A 9,612-nucleotide genomic window follows, 5' to 3' on the forward strand; every position below is an offset into this window, starting at 1 on the left:
TAAAATTAATCTAAAATTCATTGTATAGAAATATCCAATTTAGATTCGTTATTGCGATTCTTGTCACTGTACAGGAATGTACCTTTTTTTTTTTTTAGGTGTGTCACGTGTGTTTACGAATTTTGACTTGAAAGGTAGACCTGGTGGGAAAAGAAGAGAGAGAGAGAGAGAGTGAAAGTAACAGGAATGTTCTTGGAAGGAATAAGGAAAAAGGAGTTTACTTCTATGATTGCATTATATTATATACACGTGCTAAACTTGCAATATGAATTGGGCATATAAGTGTAGAATAATAAAGTCCACTAAAACTTAGAATCATGTTATAAATGGGGTGTTTGCTGATTCAGTTTTGAAGCAGGGAGGAGCCTGAGTTCCGTAGAGAACTTGGTTTTTTTTTATTTACTTCTTAAGTAGTAGTAGACTAGTCTCAGTCTGGCTTGTAAACTCAATGCTAGTTTGTGTTTGTTTCCCTTTGCTTAGTTGAGGTTCTCTCTGGGCTTGTCTTGGGGCTTTGTAGGCTTTCTTTTTTTTCTTTTTTTTTTTAATGTATTTCAGACCTTTAGAGCATCTCCAATCCAATAGCTTAGGTAAAAGCAAAATAATCTCTATAATGGAGAATGAAACCAAAAAATAGTCCTCCAACAGCTTCTTTAAAACTCAAAAAGTTTTTTACTAATGAACAATCATTCTCCAAACTTGACGTGCTACTGTTCATTAGCAAAATAATAAAATAAGATAAAAAAATTAGCAAAGAAAGGAATGAGGATGGGGTATGGGGATATGTGTGTTAAAATATGAATAAATTGTAAATGAAGAAATAATATTTAAATGAGATAGAAAAATGATAGAGAATCTGTTGGAAGATATATTTGAAAAAATAGGTAAGTAAAATGTAAATGTCACTATTCACTGTCCAAACAATACAAAAATATAGAGAAGCTACTGGAGATGCTCTTAGGTCTGGTGGGTTGTTGTTCTTGTTGCTGGTTTCCAGCTTGTGCTTTAATAATAATTTCTTTATTATAAAAATTTTAAATTTTTTTAAAAAAAGTCTACTTAAACCCACTCAATTTCATAATTGTCGAGTTACCACACACCACTAGAGACAAGACCAAGGCTTTAGTTTGAACAATTCGATCACGTGATTTTTTTTTTTTTTTTTGTTGACACATTGTTATTTGGGGATGGGGGAATTTAAGCCTTAAATATCTCGATTGAAAATACAATGAAATGTCAACCAATTGAATTACAAAACTTTTGGCTAATCATGGGATTTAATATCTTCGAAAATAATTTTTCTTATAAAGTAGACTTTATATTTTGTCACTCACTCATCTGCAACTGGAAATGTTTAATTTAATATTTGTTTGTATGGAATTTAAATACAACTCAAAAAAGACTTGGAATTTTAAAAATTAATTGCTTATATTTTTGTGGAATTAAAATGGTGAAATTTTAAACTATATGTGAATTGAGTACTTAATTATATGGATGTAGTCTTAAGCATGGTTAAAAAGGAATTCAAAAACTCATGAGGTAGCAATTGACAATTAAAAATTGAGACTCTTTATTCACACTCATATGTAATACAGTTATAGATAAGCTAGTCGCTAACTCGTATGATGCACGGAAAAGCTATTTATTTAATATTTGTTTATTAGATATGAACATTTTGCAAACATAGCTTTGTAAGAAGATTTAAACAATTTTTGTTTCTTCCTCTCTAATTGTACATTAGGATTCTAGTCTAAAAGATGTTGTATATATAGGTATATACAATGATAGGTTGTGATAATGATATTTGAGTTTGAAAAATATGGTTTCATAAAGTGAAAATTCAAGTCCTGAAATTTTCTAAGTGAAAATTCGAAAATTAGTATTTTCGATCGGTCGAAACTTTGGCTTAATCGATCAAAAATGGTAAAAAAATAATCCTGGAGTTTTTGGATGTCTCAATCGCTATTCGAGCTGTTGGATTCCCGTTCACCGATCGAAAAGAACACTTGATTGATCGAAAGTAATTTTCAACTGATCGAAAATCGTAAAACAGAATTTTTTGCAGAATTTTCTGGTGATTGTTCGAAAATGTTGAAGATGTTTCAAGCCTTGTTAACAGTTTTATAAAACATTTTAACTCTTCATACATGCCTTTTGATGAAATATAACCCTATGGGTATAAATAGAGAAACACAAGAAAACTTGTGGTCATTCTCTAGAATTGCTATCTGTAGAACCCAACATTTTGGTTGTGTACTGTGGACAAATTTGCGATAACCCTTTAGTAACAATAATGTGGAGGCAAATATTGTCTAAGGAAAACGATATAGTGCCTCCAAGTTATCTATTTTCTGTTTGTCTTTTGTGTTGACCTTGTTCTTCCATTATTATTTTGTGTAATATCCCCAACAAAAGATTCTTATCCTTGATATGAACATTAAAAAAATGTTTCAATCGATGCAATGTTTTAAACATAATGATTAACTTAACATTTCTAGTATGATTCTCCCAAACATGTAATTTTTAAAGTAGCAACAATAAGTAGGGGCAAATATTGTCTAAAAAAAACGATATAGTGCCTCCAAGTTATCTATTTTCTGTTTGTCTTTTGTGTTAACCCTGTTCTTCCATTATTACTTTGTGTAATATCTCCAACAAAAGATTCTTATCCTCGATATGAACATTAAAAAGATGTTTCAATCGATGCAATGTTTTAAACATAATGATTAACTTAATGTTTCTAGTATGATTCTCCCAAACATGTAATTTTTTAAGTAGCAACAGCTTCATCATCACCTTCAACAACATGAGTAATCACATCCTGTACCCTAAGATCCAATGTCAAAAGCATTTTCCCTAGGGCCAGATGTAGCGGTTGCATAACTTTTAGTATACATTTTAATAACAATATAGCAAGTCTATTCAACAACCAAAACAATTAAAACCAATACAAAAGATTTGTCAACAGTGTATGTCAATTGCAAAATCACTATTCAAAGAATCAAAGTATGTGAATTGGATCCTAAATAGTAGCAACACTATTGTGTTTACTATTTATATAAAGAGAGTAATACAAAATCTCACCAATAAATATGGAACAATTTTGAAGTTGGTTAAACACTTTATTCAAATAGTATGAATGCTAATATATATATATATAAACTTTTAAACCACAGTTTTAGTTAACAAAACAAAAAAATGGACTAAATTCACAAAACAAAAATAATGTTTGTTCTTTATAAGACAAAACCAAAGAAAAAACCTAAAAAATAGAAACCTAACAATTGATAAAGGAACGAATATAAGTTTTTGCTTAACAATTGCATAAACAATTGACTAAATTTCACGCTACATTGTTTTTCTAAATTTCAGGAATAATGATTGTCCTTTTGTTTAATTGACTAAAATTTAGGAATAAGTATAAAATAAAAGCTTAATATAAAAACAGTACCTCACACTAATTTTGTAATTCCCTTTTTGGTTGTTCCTTTGTTCCTTATTTCATGGATCCTTCCTTCCAATTTTAGAATTTTTCTTCCAGTAAAAAATAAATAAAAGGAGGAGGAGACCTATAGATGGTTAGAGAATGTGTTAGGTTTAGGGTTTTTGTGTGGAGAGAGGTTTGGGCATAATAGAGATTTAGAGAATGGTAGAAAGGGAGTGATAGAAGAAGAAGGTGATAGCAATGTTTGCGTTTGGAAAAGTTGATTTTTTTTTTTTAAATGAAAGTCGAATTTTTTTGGGGCGAAAGAGAATTAGGTTTTTTTTTACTGGATTTTATTCTAGATTTTTTTAATACTTTTTTTAAAAATATTGGTTAGATTATAGGAGTAAATGCACTTTTAGTCCCTACATTTTGACCCGATTTCTATTTTGGTTCCTACATTTTATTTTTATCACTTTTAGTCCCTAAACCAATTAACGCGTATTATTTTCGTCCTTTCCGTCAGTCAACCAACGGAAATTGCTGAGCTGGCTGCCGGAGGAATTAAAAAATTATAAAAAATGCCACGTCACCATGACACATTAGCATATAAATTTAAAAAATATATATTAATTTTAACAAAATTAAAAAACATAAAAATACATCATATTTGAATAAAAATAACCAAGAAGATGAACCAGATCACAGGAACACATAAACATAAACCCAGATCATAAGAACACAAGAATACGAACCCAGAGCATAAGAACACAAACCCAGATAACAAAAACAGTACTCAAAGAAACAAAGAAAAACACCCACAAATACACACACTTTTCTTTCCTTCACTCAAACTCACTCAAAAAAATAACACCCAGATCTCAAATGTAACAAAAACAACAGCTTTCTCTTCTCTCTCTCTCATTCCTTCAAAAATGTCATCCCAACCACAACAACAACAACAGCAGCAGCAGCAAGAACCCAAATCCAACCCAAAAGGCACAGAGCAAAACACAAGATCTCCGTCCATATCAACCCACCTAGCAATGGTGGAGCTGAAGCAAAAAATCCTGACCTCTCTCTCGAAACTGTCCGACCGCGACACTCACCAAATCGCCATCGAAGATCTCCAAACCACAATCCAAAATGTCTGCCCTAAAGCTCTCCCAATGCTCCTCAACTCCCTCTACGACGCCGTTTCCTTCAACCCCAAACCCTCCGCCCGCAAGGACTCCCTTCGTCTCCTCGCCTTCACCTGCGCTACCACCCTGACTCCTCCTCCGTCCACCTCACCAAAATCATCGCCCACGTCATCAAGCACCTCAAGGACTCCGACTCCGCCGTCGGCAACGCCTGCCGCGACGCCATTGACCTCCACAATTCCACGCGCCGTCCTAGGCAGTAGATCGAGAAATTGAGTTCTAGATTTTAGAGAGAGATCGGATAAATATGAAGTGTTTGGCTCGGGTTTAGAGAGAGAAAGGATGAGAGGTTGGGAACCACCATCGTCGTGGTGGTGGTGGCTGGGCTTCACGACGGAGCTAGGAGGCTGTGCCTCGTTTAGATCGAAGAGAGGGTGAGACCAATCCAGAGTGAGAGAGCTTATAGGTTTCGGTTTTAGAGAGAATTTGAGGCTGAGATGTGAAACCACTGCCAATGGTGGTGGCGGTGATGAGCTTAAGAGGCTTCGCCATGGTGGTCTGAGACAGAGACAGTTTAGATTGGAGATTTTGAGGTTGAGATAGTTGGTTCGGAGATGGAGAAGAAGACCGCCGTGGTGGTGGTGCTGTTGATCAGAGTGATGAGTTCAAGGTACTGGGCCATGGAGGTTCGGGTGAGAGAGAGAGAGAGAGAGAGAGAGAGAGAGAGAGAGAGAGAAGGCTCTGTAAAATGAAGAAAAAAATCTGAAGAACATGAACTTAATTGAATTTTATTTTTTAATTATGTTTTTATTTTTATTATTTAGTTTTTTTTAGAAGGTTTTTTAATTTTGTTAAAATTAATATATATTTTAAATTTATATGTTGATGTGTCATGGTGACGTGGCATTTTTTATAATTTTTTAATTCCTTCGGCAGCCAGCTCAGCAATTTCCGTCGGTTGACTGACGAAAAGAATGAAAATAATACGCGTTAATTGGTTTAGGGACTAAAAGTGATAAAAATAAAATGTAGGGACCAAAATAGAAATCGGGTCAAAATGTAGAGACTAAAAGTGTATTTACGCCTAGGTTATATTAATTATAATATTTATTTAAGTAATACTGATGTGTAAAATTGTGAAAAGGTTAACCAAGAGTCAAAGCCTTCGGTTATATATATTCAGAGGTGACATATTCCAGTGGTGATATAATATTAACTTTACAGGAAGTATTGTCCAGAGAATTACAATTCCACAATGTAATCTATAGTAAATTACCAGATTCCATTAAATTTATTCTTGATAACCTCCAAGCTGCCTTTCTATCAAAACATCATAACCTCTTTAAGAGAACCATGAAAGCACTTGAAATTCACCTTGTTAACCTTACTGCCCAAAATGAAGATTGTATAAGTCATCTTATTGACCCTACTGATGAAAATGAGGCTTTTGCCGATTACCTTATTAACCACAAAACTTATAAGAATCATTCCATTAAACCAAATATTACAACTCTCATTAGTCAACTCTTTGGCAAAGAGGAAATCTATTCAAAGGATAGACAGGCTATAATGGGTACTGATTATGCTAGACTGAGCCTTAAAACTCAATCTTTGCTTAGAAGTGTTGTTGTCAATATGCCTCTAGAAATACAATCTTGTATCTTCAGAAGCAAAGCTATGTCTAGAGATCTTGAGCATTGGCTCAAGTATTTCAAAACTCTTATCATAATCACTCCTAATCTTATTGAATCTGATGGTCCTAGCAGTGCCTACATGAAAAGAATATGGGGAAAATGTTTTGGGAGTAGTCTTAGAGTCCATGAAAAAGACCATCCCTTCCCCGGACTATTGATCAATTATGAAGATGGTTCTGATAATGACCCTTTTTGGTTATCCCAAATGTTCGAATTTAGCTTTATCAGACTCATAAAATTGAGGAGTCATACCCAGATTAGCCAGTTCCCTGATATTTTCCAAAGAGCTGCTTCAAATGTTGAAAGTCCTTATGTTTCCATCCGATGTTGGAGTACTTTACCCAAATGGGAAAAGACCAATTGGATGAATGTTCAACCATCTATGCATCTTGTTCTTATTAATGGATATACTCACTAGGGACAATGGTATGAAGGAAATACTTATGTTTCGCATAAACGTCCCTATGCTCTTGCTGAATGTTGGAGAAGTTATTTCAATAATTGAATTCTAAATGTCACCAAAGAATTATGGAAAGACTACCATTTCTTTGGAAGTATAGACAGAATTTCTGTTTTCATAAACAAACCTTTCTCTTCTGCTATCCGACATCTTCAGTGGTCAGAACATGATGACCTAAGAATATTTCTCACAAGAGATCCTGTTTATGAACCATTGCTATATTGTGGTTTCTGTAATCAATATTCAACTTATCATGAACATATATATAAAACCGACATGCTCTCATTAGAGAGAAAATTTTGTGAAAAGATTACTCGTTTTCTAATGTTTACTTGCAATCTTGAAAATAAGCATTTTCTTTTTTCTAGTTTAGTTCTCGTGGTAAATAATTAATATATTTTGTAACTTTAATACATGAAGTAAACCCCAAATAAGAAAACAAAAAAAATATTTTTGGATCATTTTGCAAGCTGAAATGGGAAAACATATCTCAAAAACATAATATACGTGAAAATTAAGTAGGAAAGATGACTTGTGTGAGTAAAAAAATATCATTTGCCAAAAATACAATAATTGGTCAATAATTAATCAATGGTGATCAATATTCAATAATTAATATGTGAAGAGGGAATGGGCTAACAGAGAGACTAAATAAGTTACCACTGAAAGAATTTTTATTGTGGTGTGAAATATATTTGTGGTAGTATATTAAGTATGTAACATTCCCTAAAATAAAACGTTTTTCTTTTCATTAGGCTTGTTTTTTGTTGATACATAAAACATAATTTGTTGACTTACATTTTCTATTATGCTAAACATAAAAATTATTTTTTATCAAAATAAATGAAATTTTGTGCGATTGTACTCTTCATTTAATACTTTTTTTTTTGAGAGATAACATTTAATACTCAATCAAGTATCAACCATATCTTAAAAAATATACCTAACAAAATAAAATTCACGGATGGACAGTCCATCTATAGATTCAATATATTTCATGCACGTAAATAGAGAAGGGATTATTTTTTCCTACAGTATTAAACCAAAGCAGTCCCTTATTTTAACATAAATGTGAATTTGGATTTGACACAGGCACAACTATCTGAGGCGCATAGACTGATAGACCATTTTTGTGGTGCCGACACCACTCTAGTTTTCAATATAGCAAAATTCAATGTCACCCTACTTCGCATCTATGATGGCTCACTCCTTATTAGTTGCCCCCAATATCTATAATTATAGGATCATGACATTTTTTTCACAATTATCTTATGTGGTTAACTTCACAGTAGAAGAAAAAAAACAGTAAATCCATATAAAAGTTATAGGCCATTAGTTACAATCTCCCACATAAAATAGCAGTAAGAAAGATAGTGGTTTCAAAATAATTCCACAAAACATTTTTTGTCCTTTGAAGGGACCAAGTGTTCGATGCTATAAGTTCCTCATCAAATAATGTGTTGGGCTATCAAATCCATTAGAGCATTCACAGTGGGCTTGCAATATGCCAAATGCAAGCCCCATTTGGAATTCAAGCCCAGAAACCACTCAACAACTAGACGTGTAAACTGTGAAATGCCAAATTTTTTTGGCATAGCGCTACAGTACCATCTCACCTTTGAGATGGTATTGTAGCGCTATGCCAAAACACAATACAATATTTTAATCCTCCCTCTCTCTCTCTCTCTCTCTCTCTATATATATATATATATATCCGGGTTTTTGCTCTTCTCCATCCCCTCTCTCTCTCTCGCCATTGAAGCTTCTCTCTTCTGAATCACCAAGCCGCTGACCGCTGTCACCAAGCCTCGCTCTTCCTCTCCGAGTCACCAAGTCGCTGTCACCAATCCTCTGCCTTTGCCTCTGCCGATTCACCCTTACCCATCCCCAAATCCCTTCGATTCACTCATCTCATAAACCCAACACCAAGGCTCTGCCTCTGCTGATTCACCCTCACCCATCCCCAAATCCCTTCGATTCACTCATCTCATAAACCCAAACCTCTGCCTCTGCCTCTGCCTCTGCCGATTCACCCTCACCCTCACCCATCCCCAAATCCCTTCGATTTACTCATCTCATAAACCCAACACCAAGCCTCTGCCAAATGCCGATTCACCCTCACCCATCCCCAAATCCCTTTACCGATTCACTCATCTCATAAACCCAAGCCTCTGCCTCTGTCGATTCACCCTCACCCATCCCCAAATCCCTTCGTCGATCAAAACGAATTCAGCTTGTATTTTGCTCAAAACGAAGCTCCGTCGGTCTCTCAAGTGAAATCAAAATCAACAGGTGGGTTTTGATCAATGTATTCGATTTTTTGTGATTGTGTTTCTTTTCTCTTTCTGCAAGAAAAAGGGAGATTCAGCTTGTGTTTGTGTTTGGGTTTTGATCAAAGAATTGTTGTTGATGTTTGTAGAGGTGGGATTCAGCTTCATCATGAGGGGTTTTTGCTCTCTGTCGGATTAACATCTTCAGAAAGTTTACTCAGGTTCAACTTCAATTACCAAAATCTCAATTTTATTAGATAATCGGTGTTCTTGTTTACTGATTTTTTCTTCAACAAATTAACATGTATGCAAAGGTTCTACCAGTGGTTTTTTGTTGTGTTCAACTCTATGGTTTTATTTGATTTCCATTTGTACATGTTGGCTATGTATGGGCTGTGTTTGCAGATATATTATGCAGAGTATATTTTGAGTTATTTTTTCCAGTTGAATTCTATTAATATTTGGCTGTGTAAAGTGCTAGTATTTCTGAGTTATATTGAGTTATATTTTGAGTTATATTATGTAGATATGTTGTGTTCAACTCTTGTAGATTTGGTTAAGTTTGTATTTGTAATTGAAGTAATCATTTATCACAAATACTTGAACTCTTTGACTTTGTGAGTTG

Source organism: Castanea sativa, chromosome 4 (genome assembly GCF_040712315.1).
Source record: "Castanea sativa cultivar Marrone di Chiusa Pesio chromosome 4, ASM4071231v1".
In the NCBI taxonomy this organism is placed as follows: domain Eukaryota; kingdom Viridiplantae; phylum Streptophyta; class Magnoliopsida; order Fagales; family Fagaceae; genus Castanea; species Castanea sativa.